Source organism: Cryptomeria japonica, chromosome 7, assembly GCF_030272615.1.
Source record: "Cryptomeria japonica chromosome 7, Sugi_1.0, whole genome shotgun sequence".
Lineage (NCBI taxonomy): Eukaryota > Viridiplantae > Streptophyta > Pinopsida > Cupressales > Cupressaceae > Cryptomeria > Cryptomeria japonica.
This window is the reverse complement of record NC_081411.1, coordinates 83,256,658-83,278,973: the sequence shown is the minus strand read 5'-3', so window position 1 is coordinate 83,278,973 and position 22,316 is coordinate 83,256,658.

Below are 22,316 nucleotides of genomic sequence, written 5' to 3'. Positions count from 1 at the left end.
AACATTCATGTTATTCCTTCAGCGTTGGCGACGCATGGTATCAAGATATCCTTGAGATATTCCTGAAAAAGAGAAAATGGAAATCTTCATTGATAACTTAAATGGCAAAATGAGTAACAAACTCAAACTTCAATGCATACCATCTTTTGCCAAATTGATTGAAAATGGCATTCAAGTAGAGGAAGCTTGTGTCAAAAAGGGAACACTCAAGTTCTACAAGGAAGGAACGAACTCATCAAACTACAATAACCAAAACAACACCAATCTTGACAAATCTCGATTTTGGACGTGAAACAAAAACGAAGGCAACAATGAACCATATGATCCCAAATCTAAACAACCAGTGCTTGCATTATCAGGAAATACTCAAAATGCGAAAAATCCTAAAAATGCTACTCCCAGTGCTAACACATATGCACCAAACAATGCTCAAGGACAACTCAACACCAACAACGCCAACGATAATCAAAGCAAAAACCTGAATCCAGGACCTAACAACAATTCATGCAGCAACACGAACAATTTCCAAAAGCGTATCTTCACACCACTGGGCCAATCATTAGAATCCGCATTCAGAGAACTGTTGGCAAACAAGATTCTTTCTTTACCTCCAATCAACAATTATGAACCCCCAATCAAACCACCTTGGTGGAATGATTCACACTATTGTGATTTCCATCACAACAAGGGTCATAGAACAAACGAGTGCATGAGATTGAAACACATAATCCAGGACATGATTGATCGAGGTGACTTAACGGTGGATGGTCTCAAAACAAATAATGATCATGAAGCCTTCAGAAATCCTCTCCCAAATTATAACAAAGATGGAGCATCAACTTCAAATGATACACGCGGAGCTCGTATTAATCACATCTACAACAACACAATCAACCACATATCAGCTGAAGACCATCAAGTCAATGTCATAACCATTCGAGATAGGCATGCTCATGAATCTGTCAATGTGACAACCCAGACTCAGAAATATGTCTTGAAGGGACATACTGCACCTCCAACTGCCACACCAAAGATCCAATACGACTTAGTTAACCAACTACGCAAGACTCCAGCTCAAATATCCATCCTGGAATTGTTGAAATTATCTCCAAAACACAAAGACATATTGGAGCAAGCGCTATTGGAGACAAATGTACCTCAAAATTTGGATACAGACAGATTTCAAGCCATGGTCGCCCATATGACAGAATCTCATAACCTCACCTTCTTAGAGCATGATAATACTTCATTGAGTCACCCGCATAATACTCCTCCACATATTGAAGTCATTGTTTGCAAACACCGCGTAAAAAAAGTCTTAATAGATGGAGGAGCGGGACTTAATATATGTACTTTAAAGATTATCCGTGCACTAGGCTTCTCAGAAGAATCTATTGATCCTTGTAAAAAGATTACTATAAAAGCATATGATGATGAGGAAAGGTCCTCTAAAGGAACAGTAATATTACCTATTCAAGTAGGACCAGTGCAAAAGGATACTATATGTCAGGTCTTAGATATTGATCTTACCTATAATATCTTATTAGGACGACCCTGGATACATGAAATGCAAGCAGTACCTTCAACATATCACCAGTGTGTCAAGTTTCCTTATGATGGACAAGAAATCTCCATATCAGCTGATCACAATCCATTTCAACATTGCCATGCAATGGGGGCAGCCCAAGACAGTTTGGTTCCTCATAACCAAGAAAAGTAGCGGTCTTCGACATCCGATCCACCAACAGCAAAATCCAACTCCTTATGGGGAGACTTCAAACAGAAAATGCAAATCAAAGACCAGGGCATGGGCGAATATTCTATGGAGCCTTTATGTTTGACCAGATTGCCAACATCACCTAGATCGCATGGTTTACCTACTATATCAACACATCTGGCAACTCAGCCCATCACTAAATTTGATGGTACCTTCATCCAATTGGGTACTCTAGCACATGAATCAGAAGATAAAGACGTTCTTAGTTGGCTATACAAAGATAAAGAAGAAGATAATAGAGCAGCCGCTCTAGACATTGTTCTACCAACACACATGTATGGAAAAGGCTACTTAATCATGAAACAAATGGGATATGGCGGTAAAGGACCTATTGGGAAATGAAAGGAAGGAGTCACTGAACCTATAGATCTTCCTTCACAACCTAATAGAAATAAAGCAAGATTAGGTTCTAAATTCACCTTCCTATTGAAACGGCCGCCACACACAAATGCAAAACCTCAATGGAAGGAAAAGAAGAAGTACAAGGAAGAATCCTGGCAGGAAGCACTCTTTGAATCAGTAGAAACAATCTGCAAGGCACGAGAACGTCAAGATCAGAAGTTGCATCAGGGAAAGCTTTTAAATCATAAGAAGGCCATATCTGCAGCAGTGGCTCATATTAACACACCAATGGCTCAAGAACAAATCATGTCATCACAAGAAACCGTCATTCCTCCTCGAGGAAGCACAATCTATGAACAAATCCAGACCGTGGAAGATGGATCAGATACAGAATCAACACAAAATATCAAAAAAGTATCCATCATCAAAGATCTGTTTTCACCATACAACATACCTGTTTGCAGCACAGATAGGATTTGGGATGATGCCTATGAGACAGATTCCAATGAATATGAATTGGGTACCTGCTCTGATACTACTACAAATATCCCAGATGATACTGCTTTCATATCCATTTCTCAAGAAGAACATAACGCAGAAGATAGACCTCTTGAATTTGGACCACAACATATCTATGACGTTCAGGAAAGCGAACAGAAATATTACGAACAAGTCTATGTAGAAGATGATACCATCGAAGACCTCGATGTAACCCTAGACTTTGTTAAAACCAAGACCCATCACGATGACAACTCTATCCTAACACTTACAATAGCCAAACTTGACCCACCCAATGATTCCTTACCGCTTGTCTTCCCTGATCTCATCGACTGGAATGAACCTGAGACCCATGATATACCAATTTTCCCAGATGATGAATCTATTATCCATTACCTATGTACAGTAAATCCCAAAACAGGCTCTACCAGTGAACAAAATGATGATGTCTGTCAATCAGGGAGTGCCAAGTCTCTCAGTCGCAAAAATGAACCAAATAAAGAATCTGATGCTGAAAACTAGTCAATGGCAACTCTAGATTCCAAAAAAGTAAAAATAAAGGACGCATCTGAGGGTGAAAACCTTTTTAAGGCACCTAACGATGGGAGGCTTGACACTCTTCCTGAACATTTTCATGAGCAATCACCCATATTGATTGAGCCCACTCAATCAATCAACATTGGTACCACAGAAGTAGCCAGAAACATTCACCTTGCAGAATCTCTGACAGAGGAGGAAAGATCGGCATTCATCATCTTCTTTAAAGGACAGCAAATTAACTTTGCCTGGTCATATGCTGATATGCCTGGAGTCGATCCACACTTAATCATGCATCACTTGTCCATCTCTACAGGAGTCAAGCCAGTCAAGCAAAAGCTACGAAAGATGAATCCACAGGTAGCACTCATGGTCAAAACTGAATTAAAGAAATTATTAGATGTCGGATTCATCCAACCTATTGACTATGCAGAATGGATTTCCAACATTGTTCCAGTGTCAAAACTAGATGGTAGTATCAGAATATGCACTGACTTCAGGGATGTCAACAAAGCTTGTCCAAAAGATGATTTTCCTCTGCCAAGTATAGATATAATTGTAGATCTCACAGCAGGCCATGCAAAGCTCTCATTAATGGATGGTTTCTCAGGCTATAATCAAATCAAAATAGCATTCACCTATCCTTGGGGAACGTACTGTTGGAATGTTATGCCTTTTGGCTTAAAGAATGCAGGAGCCACTTATCAAAGAGCAATGACAACCATATTCCATGATATGATGCACACATTTATGGAAGACAATGTGGTTGATTTACTAGCGAAATCCTTCACTAGAGCTGAACATCTCGGCATCCTAACAAAGATCTTTGATCGATTGCAGAAATTCCAAGTCCGACTCAACCCTAAGAAGTGTGTCTTCGGGGTTACATCAGGCAAGTTACTAGGCTACATAGTCTCAGCTAAAGGTATTGAAGTTGATCCCGCAAAGGTACAAGCCATCATGGACATGCCACCACCAAAGAATATCAGTCAACTTAGATCTCTACAAGGACGATTTTAATCAATCAGGTGATTCATTGCTCAACTAGCAGATAAAAGTCTGCCATTTAACCACTTGCTACACAAAAATGTACCGTTCAGATGGGAGACAAAGTGTGCAGAATCTTTTTATCAAATTAAACAATACCTGATGAATCCACCGGTTCTAGTACCACTAGTTGCAGGAAAGCCTCTTATACTATATATCTCAACAACAGATATTTCATTGGGGGCACTATTGGCACAAGAAGATCAATAAGGAAAGGAACGCGCCATATATTATATCAGTAGAACATTGAATGGCTATGAGCTCAACTATACATTCATTGAAAAGGCTTGCCTAACAGTGGTTTTTGCATCTCAGAAGTTCCGACATTATATGCTAGCACACACCATAAAGCTAGTGGCAAAGATTGATCCTCTCAAGTATCTACTCAACAAGGCAGCTCTCATAGGCCGATTGGCTAAATGGGTCATGATTCTCAGTGAATTTGACATCCACTACACAGAACGACGAGCCATCAAAGGACAAGCAATTGCAGATCAGCTGGCTGAAGCACCGCTACCAGGAAAACAAACCATGGAGATCGAATTTCCAAACAGGGACGTTTTTGCTCTTTCCTCCAAACAATGGACCCTATACTTTGATGGATCCTATACCCAACATGGTTCAGGGGCCAGCATTCTATTCATCACTCCTGAAGGACACACTATGCCAAGATCATACAGGCTTATGTTTCCATGTACAAATAATGTGGCTGAATATGAAGCATTGGTCATAGGCATCAAAATGGCTGTCGAATGGAAAATCACAGAGTTAAAAGTCTATGGAGACTCACAACTGGTCATCAATCAAATCAACAACAACTATCAGACAAAGGATGACAAGTTACTACCCTACAAATGCATGGTGGATGACTTCAAACAATATTTTGTGCACATCACCTTTGAACAAATACCAAGGTTGAACAACAAAGCAGTCGATGCAATGGCTACGATCGCTTCATTACTACAAATTCCAGAACAACAGAGTCGTTATGAGTTCTTGGTAGAGCAACTGTTCTCCCCCGCCTATGACCACTCTGAATCCCAGGTTATCTATGCCTTGACCGGTTCAGATTCTCCGTTATATGGACCAATATACGACTACCTCAAGCATAATATCTTCCCCATTGACAATCCCGTAACCAAAAACATAAATTTATCCGACAAGCTACCCGTTTACACCCTTACCACTGATACCTTATATCGTTGAGGTCTAGATGGTACTCTTCTTCATTGTCTTGATCATAATGATTCCGATTTGGCTTTACACGAGCTTCATGAAGGTATTTGTGGCACACATTCAAGTGGCACTACTCTTGCTAAAAAACTTCTACGAATGGGATACTACTGGCCTACAATGGAGAAAGACTCATATCATTTCGCCAAGAAATGTCCTAAATGCTAGATCCATGGCAATCTGATACATGCCCCAGCACAGGAACTGCAGCCATTTACAACATCCTAGCCCTTTTGTCAGTGGGGACTGGATCTAGTTGACAAAATTCATCCTTCATCCTCAAATGGACACAAGTTCATTATAACAGCAACAGAATACTTTACCAAATGGATAGAAGCAGTTCCTATGACCACAGTGATCGGGAAACAAATTGCCTCTTTTATCCTAAATTATCTGATCTGCAGATATGGTATTCCAAGTTCAATCGTCACAGATAATGGATGACCTTTCAAAAACCAAGATGTCCAGGAACTATGTGACAAATTCAAAATCCAACATCGGTTTTCTACACCATACTACCCACAAGGAAATGGTCAGGCAGAAGCATCTAACAAGACAATCCTAAAAATACTCAAGAAAACAATGAATGATGCAGGCAAAGATTGGCACATACAACTCAATCCAGCACTTTGGGCATACAGGACCAGCATCCGCACACCTACAGGAGCAACACCATATTCCTTGGTATATGGATCAGAGGCTATTTTACCCTTGGAGGTAGAAATTCCATCTCTTAGAGTCTCTTTGAAAGGTTTAATCCCCGATGAAGAGTATCGAGTTAACTGACTGCAAGAACTGGAACTATTAGATGAAAGATGCCAACATGCTTATACTCATCTCAAAGCATATCAGCAATGCATGTGCAGGAGCTGCAATCACAAGGTCATTCCTCGCAACTTCAAGGTTGGTGATCTAGTCCTCAAAGAAAATCCAAGAAATCAACAAGATAGAGAAAAGAAAGGGAAATTTGAACCTAACTGGTTGGGTCCCTATGTCATCATATCAGTCTATGGATCAGGTGCCTATCAGCTAACAAATTCTGAAGGAGATGTGCTTGATGATCCAACTAACAGCATTCATCTAAAGAAGTACTATACTTAAGGTAGCCAAGTGCACGGAAAAAGCCAAAAACAAATAAAAAAATCAAAAAATTCAGAAAAAGCAAAAATACAAAGTACAATAAAAACAAATGGTGAAAACCTGGTAAACAGGCGCCCTTGTGAAAGAATGGCTCCTTTATCTATATCCATGCCATTTTATCCATCAAAACACTATCAGCCATCGCTCGACACTTAGCATATATCCATTCAGGACATACTTAGCGTAGTCACTATCCTGAGTTATCCATCTATATCTATTCTCTTATCGCATTCCACCATGGCTTGGAAATCACTGTACATAATCATATCCAGAGGTACACTCAGCTAGGGGCATTAAATTGATTCAAACACTTGCAAACATTCAAGACATTCCAACTATTGCAAAACTCAGATACATGACATCCAACAAACACAACTACGCTTCATCACAACAACCAAACCAAAAACAATACACAAGAATCTCAAGGATGGATGATTTTCTGAAGTACTAAATGTTGCATTATCGCATAAAAGTCTTGATTATTTTGCATTTTGAACTTTTTAATTGTTGGAATCTTCTCCTTCTCTCATAAAAAGCTTCAAAGCTAGAGATCATGAGGAACTTCCAATATTTTCTTAGTCTTCTGTCTGGGAGGCGATCCCTTGTACTGTGTGAATATTTGCCTCGAGACATGATACATTACATATCACTGAAGGCCTGATTCCATTTCACGCATATAAATGATCTACTCTTGTCTGTTTACGCAATACGCACTCAGGTCGTCCTGGTTCAATTATACCTTGACGCTTGTGCTATCTTGCAAAATCAAAAATCATGTAAATTTTACTCAGGTCATTATGGTTCAATTATACCATTATGCTTGTATAAATTTTCAACATATCCAAAAATCAATAAATGCTCCATGATGATATTTACAAAGAAAGCAAATAAATGGTTATATCGGATGGTAAATACAAAATGAGAGAATGCTCCAAAAAAATACTTAGTTGCATATCATTTTACAATTAGTTGCATATCATTGTACAATTAGTTGCATATCATTTTATATCATTCATTACATATCATTTTGCATCATTATTACATCATTTTACATCATATCATATTACAATTAGTTGCATATTAAATCATACATCTCATTTTCAAGATACATCTCATAGCATATAAAAGCATACATCCTGCATCATACATTACATCATCTATGTAAACATTACATCATCATATGAAAAGGAAGTAGCACACATAAACATGCATCCATATACACATCACATGATCAAAAATGCTGCCATCCATATATCTCAAAAATGACCCAAATGTACAAAATATGTCAAAACTGTGTCCAGTACAAAGAATACAATGCTCAAAAATACAATAGAGACCATGTCTCTCAAGTATGACTATCCCCTGACAGAGATGGTCTAGCTCCAGATGCGCCCGCCCCTGGATCTCCAGGTGGGTCCTGTCTCGCTCCAAATACACTCGCCCCTGGATCTCCAGGAGGGTCCTATCTCGCCGGCCCCGTCACACCTCGGCTCTCAGATCGTGTCCCAGTAGTTCGAGATCGACTCGATCTCGACTGTGCAAAGCTCTCCACTCACCGATCTCTGGGTACTGCAGCCTTATAATGCCGCCTATAATACTCAGCCTCATGCACTCTCCATGTCAGCTCTCTAAGGGTGTCTCTCAATGGACCACCCACCGCTGCTCTCTGCACAGTCATCAACACCTCCTCCACTCGTCCTCGCCGCTCTATCTCAGTATCTCTCTCAGCGGTCAACTGAGAAATCTGTTGCTGATAGGTCAAAATCTGCGCCTGCAGCTGCTGAATGGTAATCTGCAGGGTCTGGATCTGTTCATCCTCCACATGACCTGGCACTCGAACCCGCAGCGGTACCTGTGCTGGAGCCACCCCTCCCACTCGGCCTGTTCTAGGTACGGGAGGTGGGAGTATATCTACCCTCCTCCTTTTTGCTGGTCTGCCCACCTCCTCCTCACCCCCCACTGCAGCTAGCACCTCCATCACTCTCCCCTCTCTCTCGGCTCCAATAGCCAATCCTCCTCTCCCCCTCTCAATCCTCCCCTGCCATACCACTCTCTCCACACCTCTACCTCCCTGCCTCCCTCTGGCTCCTCCACCTCCTCCATCATCCCCATCATCTCCATCATCTCCCCCATCTCCCTCCTTGCCATCCGAGTCAAACGCTGGCCTCATCTCCTCTGGATCTGAGATCCTCGCCACTGCCTGCGCAGCAAACAAACGGGCGAACTCGTCTGTCATCCCTGCATCCTGTATCTCTGGGGCATAATCCCAGATCTGTCCTACCAACCCTGTAAACTCCTCTATAGCCACGACACTATCAATAGTCGACCCCCAATCGGCCACATCTTGCTATCGCCGTGCATACAAACACACTCCCTGAGGAATCCCCTGCTGGCGCCCGAACTGTCGCAAAACTCGGGTCACCAAAAACCGCTCAATGACGAACAGGGTCCTCCCAATTAGATACCTCGTCATAAAAATAAAAAAGCATCTCTATCCCATCCTCTTCCCATACCTCGCAACCTGTGTACGGTCTCTAGGTGACCGTATCAATATCATCAAAAACCCTCCTCCAATGCTCTAGTTTGCCCAGCTTACGCTAGACAACTAGACCTCTATATGCGTAGGCATATGCAGCACCTACGGGCCTGTCTCTATCTGCCAATGGCCTCGCTACTGGAATATGCTCCCAGCACCATACCTGTAATAATGTCACGCCAGTTGATAAGCTATCGTAACCGAGGTATACTACCTCATGCAGACTCCTGTAAAGATGAGCCAGCATCACTGACCCCCATGAAAATCTCCGGCCCTGTGTGACCATCTGCTCCAAAACCAGCCCCCATCCCACTGAAAATCCCTTTGACCTACGATCAGGACAAAGGAATCCCCCAATGAATCCTGCCAATACAGATGGCAGTGGTGCATAGTCTAGATCCAAAAACTCCTGCCAGGGGATCTCATATCCACAGACAGTCTCATCATGAAATATGCGGCGCAGTGCCTCTGTGCCGCCCTCCTCTGACTGCTCGTAGGGTAGCAGTGCCCCTACCACAGGAATGCACAAAATCCGGTAGCAATTCTCCGGTGTCACTATCATCTCTCTAGTGGCGAAATGAAAGGTGTTCGTGTCGCTATGCCACCTCTCTGCCAACGCTATCAAAAGTCCCCGGTTCACAGTGAACCGAGGCATATCCAGAAGAGAGGTCAATCCACATCTCTCTATGATGTCCAAGTCTGCCTGTGACAATCTCGGTATCAGCATCCATGGTCTCAGGAATCTCTCCCTCGACTGCACAATACCTAATCACTCCTGTCAACAAACCAAACATATCCAATATCAGTTTCCACATCAACACAAAGATATCAAAATCAAACTTACATCAACAACATGAAACAATTTGCTCATCTACAATCAAAGTTCAAAATCCTATCATTTCATATCAACTTGTAAAACAACTCAAGTTTTCAAAAACCATATCAAAACTTGTAAAACAACTCAAGTACCAAAATAACATAAACTTGTAAGACAACTCAAGTTTCCCACCCATATCAGCTTGAAAAACAACTCAAGTTTCCAACCCATATCGGCTTGTAAAACAACTCAGGCTTTCCCACACATTGAACTTGAAACAGACAATGTAAATACATCATATTTTGATCAATACAACAGCTTGATATCTATACATAACTTGGAAAATTGCACATCAAAACAAGTTATACAAATACTCATCTTGGATAAATTCATCAAAACACGACAGGCAAACAAAAACAAATTTTCAACTCGGCCAAAACTACAAAAAATTTTGGATGCGCTAAAACAGATCTTCAATGCGCTAAATAACCCCCACGCGCTAGGCTGTCTCTCCCACACGCTATTCTATCTAATCTATGCGCTAGATACAGTCTACGCGCTGAACTTTTCACCCAATGCGCTACCTAACCCATCCCATGCACTAGACTATGCCTGTGCGCTCATCTACCCTTCCTATGTGCTACCCTTTTAGCCCTATGCGCTAGGTTAGTCCTACGCGCTAAACCCCTTTCCCTATGCGAACCCCGACGGCTCCTATGCGCTAGGTCATACCTACACGCTACCCTGTAGACGCGAAGCGCTACCAAAAGCAATACATGCGTTGTTCTACATGCACGCGCTAACCTAAAAGTCCTATGCGCTAACCAATATTTTCGGACACGACCCCTAAATTTAAACTTGATGCACTACTCTACACTTTGTATGCGTTACTGTTGACCCTAGACGTGCTAAAACGAAATATCCGAACTTTGAAATTCAAAAAAATGACTAAAAACAACAAAACAAAAAATCCAAAAGGGGTCAAAAACGTTGACTTACTGGTGGTCCACGCGCTGCAGGTCTCTGATATCTCCGAACGCGCTCGAAACGGTGTCTGTGATAAGGAATAGGCATTTTCTCTCTAGAGCAAATTCTCTTTCTTCAAAAGTCAACACTGCACAAATGAACCTAATTTGAGCCCTTTTCCCCTTTTATAAGAGGAAAATGAAATTAGGGTTAGCCAACTAGACCTGTAATATGGTCGCGGTCTCCCCTATACCAAAACAGTTGTAACTTATCAGGAGATGAATCAATCTGCACACTTTTTACATGCACGAAATCATACACATCATACAAACTTCATCAATTTAAAATCAAAATTTTTTTTCAAAAAAATTGATTCATCTCCCGAGGGGGCATCACCATCAAATCTCGAATCTGGGGCATCACATCGAATCTAGGGCGCGACTGGCAAATCAAAAGAGCAACACAAAAATTGCATTTAATCATAAATCATGATAGGACATCATTTTCTTTGAAATAACATGTGCACACACGTCACTTCAAAGAGGGGCAAAATGTAGACGTATAAAAATGACCATATTCTTAAATGAATATTTTATGTTCATTTCCCTATTTAATTAAATCCAATTTAATTAAATTATCCACATTTTTCTATTTTATTAAGTAAATTACTCAATTTATTTAAATAAAATTCACCATACCATTTAATGAATAAATCATTTTATTCAATTAAATCCCCCCTATCCACTTTTAATTAAATTCAAATTTAATTAAATAGTTATCCTAAATTGAATAAATCAAATTTATTTAATTACAACCAAATTGAATGAATTAAATTATTTCAATTAAATCCTATTATCCCCCCCATCCACTTGCAAAATCCCAAACCCCTTCCTAATCCCTTCTAGAAACTTCTAATCGCTTCTAATTAACCTAACCCTCCTCTAAACTTTGTCACATCCCTAAGCAAAGGGAAGTCACTTCTCAAATGGCCTAAAGTCTTTGATAACCATTAAAGGTTTTCAACCTTCAACCACCAAAATCCTTAAAGTCTTTGAAAACCATTGAAGGCTTCCAACCTTCAACCACTTAATCCCCAAAGTCTCCAATGACCATTAATGGTTAATTCAAACCTTCCCACATGGTTAAAACATTTGTTTTGACTCAACCTCTACCCAACCCAAAGGTCTCATCAGGCCATTAATGCTTTGACCATGGTTATCTCTTAATCATTTGCACAAAGGTTTATCCTTGGATTAAATCTTAATCCATTGGATAAGCCTAATTTAGACTTGACCCTTAGCCTTTAGATAACCATGAGGTCTTCTCAGGCCTTTAATACCTCCAACCTCTTCTCTCAACCCAATCCTATGTTGACACTTGTCACCATTTTATTGGTGCCAATTGTGCACATGGATCCCCAACTTTCAAACTTGACCCTTGATTAAACCATTCAATCTTGACCATCCATTGCCCTGTTTGTGCTATAAATAGAGCTCTCATTCCTCCATTCTTAACAATCATCTTTCAAATTTGTAGCATCACACTTATGCTCAAATTCTTTCAAGCTTTCATTTCATATATGCTCATCATTTAGCCTCTTTTAGATCAGAAATTAGACTAAATATGCATGTTAGAGTACTTCCTTTATCATTTTAGCTCAATCATAGATTAAACATATCATGCTAGGATAGTATTCATACTAATCTCGTCATCTTATCATCTAGTTTATTGCATTCTTAACATCATACATAGCTTACAACCCATCTCATACTAAAATCAATCAAAAGCATCTCTCGTTCTCATATTTGCCATCCCTAAACCATTTTGCTCAGTGATCTGAGAGCAAAAACGTTGGTTTGGGACATTGTGAGATAGAGAACCATGGGACCCTCCTTGGGAAGCTGAGTAACACTACGTTACTCCATAGCTTGCATCAAGAAGTCCTGTGTGTGTGTGTGGACTAGTATTTAACTAAATTTTTACATATTAAGTTTTATTCGCCCACTTTTCCACCATACAACTATATATTGTGAGCTTAATTCTCACCATGATTTTTCCCAGTTTAGGTTTTCCACACAAAAATCTAATGCCATTGTGTGGATGTGTTTATTGTTACTACCATTTACTTTCATCTCACTAATATTGATGAATGATGAAGATAAAATTACTTTGATCAATAATATTTTGTAAATGTTGATTCAACCCTGCCCTCGCCATTAGCTTCTAGTAGTGTTCAATAATCTTTCCCTCCCCTTTTAAATTATTTTGATTAAGGGAGACACCACAAAACAATGAATATTTAAAATGACTAAATGAAGTCATCAAAATTCCAACCACTTACAATAATCAACATTCTTGTGGGGAGTGATTAAAATGCTCATCATTTATGCTAAATCCTCTCTTCCTCTATCAATTTTTTTCTCCTCACTTTTCTTCATTTGTTGGCCTTTGTCTATCATATCCTGACCTCTTCGTCCAAAACATTATCTAATTCCTTTTCCTTATTCTTGTGGATTTCAATCTACCACAAACTGTCCACCTATACCAAATGCTTATTTCTTCCACTCCTCTTGTGTAATTTATCTCACAATATTTTGATCACCTCCACCAAGTTCCCTTCAAGTGTCTTTCTCTTTCACATATTAACCCACAACAACCCATCCTCCACCGAGAATATACTTTTGATTTCTCACTTATTATTACTCTTTCACATTTATCAACATTATGAAAATCAAATATTATCATCTCATCATTTGCATCCTTCTCTTATTTTTCACTCTTTACTTTTTACATGGCCACACATTTATCAGTTCTCTTCTACACCATAAGTTTCAATGTCTTCCTACTTTTTAATTTGATTTTTCATTCACTCCTTTGAAATGCTAACCTTATCCGTTGAGTGGTATCATCCTTAAATACACACTCAAAGTCAACTTGTTCCTAATCTTTTGAACCCGGTTTTCACAGCACAAAAGTTCGATTAAAAATTGATAGCTCGATATCCTTCGTTTTCTAATAGTCACCTTATCGATTAAACCTATGATTGCTTGATCAAGCAACTTTGGAACATTGGTACCCCTTCGTGCAATTAGTTCTCAAGTTCCTAATATTGTCAATACCCTGACTACCCTTTTAAAAAAATCACACATCATCGGGAGCTAAGTGCACCGGTCAATGCATGAAGTCGGTACATTGGGTGACCTTCAAACTCTTGCCCAATATGCTTTTGAGTTTATAAGATTGTCAATCACCCTATCTTTGCTAAGACTCACATATCCCAAGGCATAATATTTAAGAAAATATGGAAAGTACAACTCATTTATGACATGTTAGATGAAGAAAGGCATGTAAAGTTGGTGGCACTATTTTTTAAAATAGAGGATATTGCTTTCTACTAGACAACATTAAATGAGTTTTAAAACCTAATTCATAAATAAGGGATAGTAATACTTCTAAATTCATTATTATTTGCCAAGTTGGTTGAGGTAACATATTAGTAACCACTTGGAAAAGACAAAGAATTGTCAGTCCCTATATTCCCATTTTAACTACTTATTTTTAGTATGGATTATTCCCCTACTTCAAATCAGAATGGTTTTTCCTCATGAAGACCATTTCCCTATGACTCAACCTATATTAAGTTGGCCACAAAGTGATATCATTTCTAGATTGTGTGTGTTAGCTTGGAAGGAAAGAACAATTTTTTTCAAAATACAAAAGGTCGATTGATACTTTGAGAGAAGAAGAAAGACAAGCAAAAAATCATAATCAATGTCTACAAGAGGAGATTATTGCAACAAGAAACCCAACTTGAAGAAATTCATTTTGGTAGAGGATCTTCTACCACAGAAATATAATTCAAGATGGTGTTGTCAAGAGATGGTATTACTCTAGTACTCCAACCCAACACAAAATTCATAGAAGACCCATAGGAATATATCCTTTCTAGGTTGACAACTCTTGCATGGAAATTCAAATTGAGTTTCACTAAGTATAGGAGGGTGAACCTAGTACTAGTAGAAGAAGAAGAAAAGGTAGAACTACTTGATGCACAACTCCAACTAGTACTTGAAGCTAAAAGTAATCCAGTTCACCCTAACAATTGATGTCATTAATTTTGAGTTGGAGTAAGTAGTGTAGCCTTAAGGGTCTTTGGTGTTTTAAATTATAGTTTCTAATGGACCACACGTGATATGATGCGTTATGTTTTAGTTTTCATTGTACAAATAGTCTTTTTCAAGAAACTGTTACTTCTCCAAGACATAAATATGATCTAGTAGCTATATATGTTAGAAAATCAGTAGTAATTGACGATCTTTTGACAAGTTTTAAAAGAAATTTTTGTTTTTGAAGGAACTCACAATTTTTTGGTAGATGTGAATAAAATTATCTGAATTCAATTCTATGAATCATAGACTTTGTTCTCTAGTTGATGGATGTTTATTCTTCTTATGTTGGATACATTATTGCTTGATAATTCTTCTTTATATCTATTAAAAGTCTTTACAATTTGTACATATTGTTGTGGAAAAGTTCCAGCTTTGAACAAATGATATAGTAATGTAGTGTCATGTTGAATAATTTTCCATACTAAGGGGATCTTTGTATTCTCTTTCATATCTTTATTATTTCTTTCTACCTTTTAAAGATTTCTTGTTAAAATCTCTTCCTTATTTGCTTATGGGTCAAAAGCATTCATGATTTTAAATTTCTTTGTTGATCATTAGAAGGTAGTGGCACCTTGTAAAAGAAGCAAAGAGTGGGTATAAAATGATCACATACCTATCTCAACTATTAGTTATAATGTTACCTATTAGTTATAATGTATTAGCAAAGTATGTCAGAAGGAATCATGCACCAAGTCAGATTATAGGAGATAAGAATGATCTAGTGATGACAAGGAACAAACTGAGATAGAACACGTCTGATATCTGAATTTGAACCGAGGATAGTGAAAGAGGCATTTAACAGTGAAGATTGGATAAATACTATGACAGAAGAGATTGATCAAATCAGGAAGAATGACACATGGACACTGGTCCCAAGACCGAAGGACAAAAATGTAATTGGTACAAAGTGTATTTTCAAAAACAAGCTAAATGAAAAAGGAGAGGTCATTCGGAACAAAGCAAGACTAGTTTGCAAAGGTTATGCCCAAGAAGAAGGAATTGATTATGGTGAGACTTTTTCACCTGTGGTTGGACTTGAAGGAGTAAGAACATTGTTGGCATATGCTACTTACAAAAATTTCAAGGTATATCAAATGGATGTCAAATCTGCATTTCTGAATGGTATATTAGAAGAAGAAGTTTTCATTTAATAACCTGAAGGATTTGTTGAAGACAAGAATAAAGATCAGATATGTAAATTGAACAAAGCTTTATATGGTTTGAAACAAGCACCTAGAGCATGGTATGAGAGATTGCACTCATATTTGATCAAAATTGGTTTTATAAGAATAAGTGAAAACAACAATATGTACATGAAGAATGATGAAAATGGAATACTGATCTCAGCCATATTTGTTGATGATATTATCTTTTGTGGAAATGACTCTGTATGAAAGAACTTTGGAAATGAAATGAGCAAAGAATTTGAGATGTCATTGATCAGTGAGATAAAGTATTTTATAGGCTTACAGATACTGCAAATGAAAGATGATATTTTCATTAACCAATCCAAGTACATAAAGGAAATCTTGAAGAAATTTGGAATGGAGGATTCAAAACCAGTAAGCACTCCTATGACTACCAACTATTAACTATCAAAGAATGATGAATTTGCATCTATTGATGAGACACTTTACCAATCTATGATTGGAAAGTTGCAATATGTTGTTCACAATAGGCCAGATATAGCACATGCAGTCGGTATAGTTGCAAGATTTTCTGCAGATCCCAAGGAAACACACATGACAGCAATCAAAAGAATTTTCAGATACCTGAAAGGCACTGAAGATTATGGCTTAGTATATTAGAAAGGAAATGTCTTTGATTTAAAAGTTTATACTGATGTTGATTGGGAAAGCAACATTGATGATAGGAAAAGCACAAGTGGAGGAGCTTTCTTTTTAGGAGAAAGACTAGTGAGTTGGCTTAGCAAGAAACAAGGATGTGTTTCATAGTCAACAGCAAAAGCTAAATATGTTGTTGCAGCATTGAATTGCACCAATATAGCATGGATCAAACAACTGTTGGAAGGCATAAATGAGCAAGTTACCGAGCCAGTAACTATATTATGTGATAATACTAGTGCCATTAACATTTCAAAGAATCCTGTTATGCACTCTAAGAGAAAGCACATCTCTATCAAATATCATTATCTTAGAGAAGAAGTTCAAGAGAAGAAAGTGGTTTTGGAGTATGTTAGCACAAAGGAACAAATTGCAGACATCTTCACCAAGCCACTACCAACGGACACTTTTGAGTATCTCTGAAGTCAGTTAGGGGTCCTACCCCTATCTTCCATTCATTGACCGAGTTTGGTGAAAGCATCAATTCGATGACTCTACAGAATACCTTTTAGGAGTTGATGTTGATTTACACACTTTAGGAGGCTTTCTAAAGATGTGCAAGAAACAATAACAGGGAATAGGAATTGAAGACAAAATGCTCTAACCGAGACTGAATTGATACATAACAACATGGAATTCACTTCTCAGCGGAAGAAATTATGTTTTAAGATCTTTTCATTTTTGGCATTGTTGTCAAAGGGGGAGAAGACCAATGTATGGGGGAGAAGTCTGAAGGAGAAGTCTACATTTCAGAATCGAGAAGAAGACTAATGACAGAGGAAGAGCATTTTAGAATCTCAAAGCAATCTGAATCAGAATCAATAAAGTCAAATTATTTGGTTTTGCCATAAATGCCAAAGGGGGAGATTGTTGGTATTATAACAGACAAGTGAGATCATTGGCATTCCAATTACAATGAGAGATTGTTGGCATTTCAATAAGGATATTGAGAAGGTTGTTGATGACTATGGATATAACTGATTAAGGATATTTACTGTCTTAATATTATTATTTTGTCATTGATGTCAAGAAATTGATTTTCTGACTTATGATGTTGCCATATCTTAAGAAGTATGATTTGATGAGTATAAAGATGTCGGTGAAAGACACAGAAAGAATATGATGAATAAGGGGAGAAATAAGTTATTCAATGGGCAACTATTACCAAGTTAGACAATGATGAGATCATGATGTTTAGATTGTTTTGGTATCCTACATATGCTATTATTTGAAAGGTTAATACTATACTATGTTACCAAGCAAAGAACCTAGTCGGTAAACCCTAAGGTTATCGCTATTAGTTAATGAAGGGAGAATGTCTATCGAGTGAAGTTTAGTATTTACCGAGTTGTAACCGAGCTATAACAGAATGTATTAAATATTTACATGTGATATTTAATGAAGGAAGCTGATGAGCTGGAGCGGATTAAATGATTGGTAAGCCGTGTATGAAGATTGTTAAAGAATCTATGGCAATGAAAGATCGGCAGGAAGATCTACAACTCAGATTGAACTGCAATACCCTAGCACAAGTTCCAAGGAGAAAATGCAAGTTCCAAGGCGAGGTAAAATGTTTTTAGAATGAAGGATACATTGAACCTGGACAAGACTGAAGATCTGATGGCTATGATTGATCATGGGAAATGTGATCAAGGAGATTAAGCGGTTAGAAGATTGTCTATAAATAAGGAACTGTTGATAAACAATGAATGTAGGCAAGTGTATGCACAAGGATGCTACATAGTGATTACCGAGCACATAAGCTTGAATACCTATTTTGATAACAGAGTATAGAGCCCAGTAGAAGGACAAGATAAGTCCTATGAATAGATTGTATTGAACAAATAAGAATCTGCTTTAGCATTTTTAGATGTGAAGTTGCAGACATATTTTTATTACTGTTATTTTGTGAAGTAGCAGAAAATCTCTTAACCAAGTGGACTTAACAATCTTATTTGTAAAACCCTCTAGCAAGGTGACATTCTTATTGAGTGTTTGAAATCCTTTAACAAGGTCACTTCTAACAAGGTGAAGATCCTAACAGATCTGAGGGAAATCCCTTAACTGGGTCACATCTAGCAATGTGTTTGTAATCTGTAACAGGATTTTCTTTTAACCAAGCATACTCTAGAAGAGTATATTTCTTAGTGGGTCTGAAATCCCACAGTGGTTTTTCCCTATTTGGGTTTCCACATTAAATCTGGTGTTATATGTTTTGTGATCTTATCTGTTTATGGGTCTGCATGCTTTACTATTTTTTTGATAAGGTTACCGAGGTTGAATCTGTTGTTTTTATTGAAGATTAAGGTTGAATGATTCACCTCCCCCCCCTCCCTTCTCATATTGTTAGCTTGGCATCTGTACTAATCATACTTGCATCAGAACTATCACTCATATGAATGCAAACCGATGTCAACTTCACTTTTACAAAAGTTACATTGATGAAACATTACCTATGTTATTCTTTCCACCTCTAGTACTACAATATTTCTCTCATCATTCTTATCCCTTTGTTAACAACACTTTCATTTTTTTTCCAAGACATGTTTCTATTGCACTTTCAACTTTGAGCACCTTCGTGTCCTCCAAACAATCACATTATAAACAAGTTCATAGATATAAAGGTGTAGTGTCATAAAATTGCAACTCTAACAATTTTTTGACTGCATTAGGGTCCTCACACATGCGAGATAAAATCCTCTAGCCTAATCGAAGACTGGAGACTACTTAACCATCGGAATTAGCTTCTCCCTTGGCCTCTGCATCACCCTATCTGCATTCTTCCCTGGAGAAAGGGGAAGGATAAGGGCATGGCGCCCTTGTCCCTACCCTATTTTGGGACAGGATCTTCCTAGAGCATGCATTGTGAGTTATGCAATGAGCGGGAAAACTCCCTCGATGTCGGCCTATGAAGAAAATCAAATTCATTGACATGTATTTAAGGGGGATTTGTCCTCTCATTTGCATAAGCTCAATAAGTTGGAAAACATTGCATGAGTTGGTCAAGTTGCATAAGCAATCAAACATTCAAGCATTCCTTCCAAGCATTGAGCATCTCAAGTCTCCCTTCAAGGCTAGGTGTTGCATTCAAGCCAAACATTCAACCATTGAAGAGGAGATTGATTCCAACATTCAATTCCACACAAGCATTTCTATCAACATTGCTACCACAACCTCCCTTGAGGTGATTTACAATTCAGTCTTTCATGTATATCTACTTGCAAGTACTTTCTTTCATTACTTGGTTAATTCCAAAACTGGGGTTTGACATAAAGGAAAACCCCCAATCCCAACCAATTTTCCTCTCTTTTATGTGTGTGGGTTGCAAGTGCGTAGTTGTACTTTCAGATTCGGACTCCATTTGCAGAGGCAGAAAAACCCTTTTCGTTTCATGGATTTTTCGGAGGACCATGTACATTCCCGCCGCGGTCCAAACAACTTTTCCTCAAATTCGCAAGGCAACTTCATCTCGACATATTATTGCCAGATTCAAGTGCACAGCTTCATCCCATATTCTGATCATAAGTTATAATCAATTATTTGTCACTTTTGCACTACATAATTTAACCAACTCCTTTCCATTTCAAATAAGGAAGAGGGGATCAACTCATTATTCCCATTTCATTCAGAATTCAATCTTCATCTTTGAAGGTTGAATCTAGTGAATTCTCCTCTCCTCTTCTGAATATAACTAGGTGAAAAGTGTTTGAAGGGAAATCTGCAGTGAAACTCTCATCTCTCCTTGGAGGGAAAGGGTAGTTTTCCTCTTGATCACTCATTCACATTTCACCACATTACATTTTGGTGAACCCAACATGAATCATTCTTTCCTTTGAACAAAATTGCATATTTTTCATTTGCAAGTTTAAATTTTCTACAAACTTAGTGGTTAAATCATTAAAAACCCTAGTTTTTCAAATTAAATTTGAACTTGTAATTTGTAAAAATTGTTTGTGGTTATCTTAGATCTAAAAATTGTTTTATTTATCAAATTCAATTTCCTTATTGTCTTGTTCAATTTGCAAACAAAATTTACAAAATTTAGGTTAATTGTTAAAACACTAATTTTCCAAAAACATCTTGAACTTGTGCGAAAATTGGATTTACATTTAATTTTCAAATTTCTGATTGTTCTCAGACTTGTCTTCATTCCTACAATTCAAATTTTCAATTTCCCTCTTTTTTCCCAAAATTCAAACTTGAAAATTAAGTGGTTAGGTCATAAAACCCTAATTTTTAAATTTAATTGGATTTTGTGCAAATTTCAATCAATTTCATTCAAATTCAAATTTCTAAACATTTTTCAAGGTGTCCCTATCCATTAGGTTTGACCTTTTCAAAATTGCAATTCAATTCCTCTTTTTCTTCAAAACCCTAATAGGGTCTTATTTTTACATTTGAACCTTCATTTCGCCCATCTAGAAATCGTAAAATTGGCCAATTTTTTGGGGTTAGCTTTAAAATCATCATAATATTTATCCCTAAAAATTTCAAAAAAATTTGGTCGGATCATGTGCATTCCCTCCACGGTCCTCGACTTTTTTCTCAAAATTTTGAGAGATTGTTATGAATATATTTAATAGCCTAAATCCAGAAGATTGGCTGATTTTGTCGATTTTTTATCCCTCTAGAATCAGAAATACCTCCAAAATTCAACATTTCAAATTTCAAGAAATTTTTTAAAATTAAGAGGTTAATTATAGTTTGCCTTGATTTTAAAATTAAGTGGTATTCCCTTGGCCCTAATTTTAAAATTCCAATTTCCTTTCATTTTTGAAAATTGTGTCATCCTCTTCCCCCAACAAAGTTCAAATTGTGTAACCATTATTTTCTTAAATATTGCATTAATCAATTTTGTAAGCTTTGCTCCAAAATTCAAAATTCAAATTTTCCCTCTATTGCATGAGTTTTACCACTATTAGTCCTACCTATCATATCCCCATTAGATGAAGCATTAGAATTCAGACTTCCTAAGGTTTAATTACCAAGGAGATGGACCCTAATTCGGGTGACTTCTTTAATGAGGATCATGCTAATTATTTCCTTCCTAATCATGTCCATATTCACCCCATTGATGGATCCCATGATGAAGAAGAAGCTTTAACTAGGGTCTCTATAGATCAACTTTCCACATTGGACAATCAATTTGATAACTTTCAACAATGGTTGTCCCAAGAATACCCTAATAGTGAAGCTCTTCCATTAATTGAAGGCCTTAAGTGCATGATTCAAAGTGATAAGAATGGAATTGATTTTTTGTGTGGCATTGCACACATTGTTGATTCTAATATCATGCCTATCAAGAGTTGTGTTGAAACCCTAGGTTATTCACAACCTCCAACACAAATCAATCCTTCTATTCCTTTGACTACTCTTATGACTAGTTTGTTACTACTTACTAAGGTTGCCA